Source organism: Vigna radiata, chromosome 10 (genome assembly GCF_000741045.1).
Source record: "Vigna radiata var. radiata cultivar VC1973A chromosome 10, Vradiata_ver6, whole genome shotgun sequence".
In the NCBI taxonomy this organism is placed as follows: Eukaryota; Viridiplantae; Streptophyta; class Magnoliopsida; order Fabales; family Fabaceae; genus Vigna; species Vigna radiata.
Window position 1 is genome coordinate 7,610,523 of NC_028360.1, and position 1,768 is coordinate 7,612,290.

Consider the following 1,768-nt stretch of genomic DNA (forward strand, 5'->3'; position numbering starts at 1 on the left):
TATAAATAAATACATGTTTTCTCTTTAAGTATAACTATTATTAAAATTATTTTTTTATTTAAATAATAAACTTACGTACTCATAAAAGTAAAGCCAGTTAAACTAAAAAAATATTAGGGAAAAAGTCTCTTCATTAACTAAAGTATATGTATATGTTTTTAAATTTTAGATTTCTTGTTTCCATTAGGTTTCTATTGAGCCTTCCAAACATGTTCTTCCTTCTCTTATCATTTCGTTGGACAAAATATCATCCAAAGATTATGTGTTGAATTGGGTAAATCACATGGAAAATTACAATAATTCAATTGTCACAGTTCCTCACAAGAAATGCAAGCATCGGACTGAAGAGGAACACAAGTACTTTTCAATGAACATTTTAAGATTTTATATTTACTTTTTTCCATGTTTTTTACCTTTAAATATCATATTTAACAAGATGTTTTGTTGTTTGTTTTGACTCTTATCTATCAGGTTATTTGTACTCGGACATGCCAAATATCAAGAAAACTGGAAAGAAGTTTCAAAAAATTTTGTCCCAACAAAAACTCCAACCCAAATTGCAAGTCATGCTCAAAAATACTTCCTTCGTCAAAACCTCTCAGAGAACCAAAAGAAAAAGGAAAAGCATTCATGACATAACGTTGCAAAACATTGCTACTGTTGTAACTCCTCATGAATTTTTAGAATGCAACTAGAAAAATGAAAAATAGAACAAAATATACTCAGTTTATTATAGAAAGTTGGATTTTTTAACAATTATCTTTGATAGAAAGTTTGTTATTGTTTCCTCACCAAAAACGTTTACATAAAATGATTTTCAATACTTGTAAATATATAGGATACCTATGTGCATATTGCAATTTGAACAGCTGTATTGCCCTGTTTCATAACAAATTTTGGAAGGTGAGACAAAATAATATTGGATAAGTTTACATTGGGATGAAGAGTTCAACAAAAGATTTTATATGCGTTTCTTCCTGAAAATCTTATTCTAAAACTTATTCCGACTTTCATGGACAAATCCTCAAAACTACATAAATACAAATATTGATTTATTTGAGAGACTTGCATTTTATAAGTTAATTGAAAAGGGATGGAAACAAATGTTACATTTAACGATAAGCATATATACGATTAAAATATAGCCAAAGATATAAGAAATGGAGAGACACTTGAGAAGTTGAAAGAGACTCGTCATCATAAATGATGTCCAATAAACTCTCAAAATTAGGTTTATAATGAATCCATCACACGGATTCAACTAAAACCTCAGAATCCCTACATTTTATTGATAAAACATAAAAATAAAAAATAGAAATCACTACACTATGATTATCAACTTCAAAATTCATATGCTGACATGTTTATAAACTTTTAAAGATGTAGAAAGAATACAAGTTAAAATGTAATCTTAAAGATGTACAGAGAGTAAAAGTTAAAATGATTAAAGTCAAAATTACAACAGTGGCATACCAAATCTCGAAAATTACCCTATACTTCATATGATGCTTATTATGAGGGAAATAAAACTAGCACAACAGAAATAAATGTTAGTTAATAATTTACATGCTTCATTACTGAGCCTTGAACACACTGAGTGCACCTTATCATTGAGCATCTGATCAAAGCTGAATGTGTAATTCGTTAATCTGTTGATCCCCAAATCAGCATACCTACAAACACAAATTGAAGACACTAACATAAGGGGCATAGCAGTGGGACAATTTTTCTTATATTTATTATCTTTTAGATATAAGAAAATCAAACA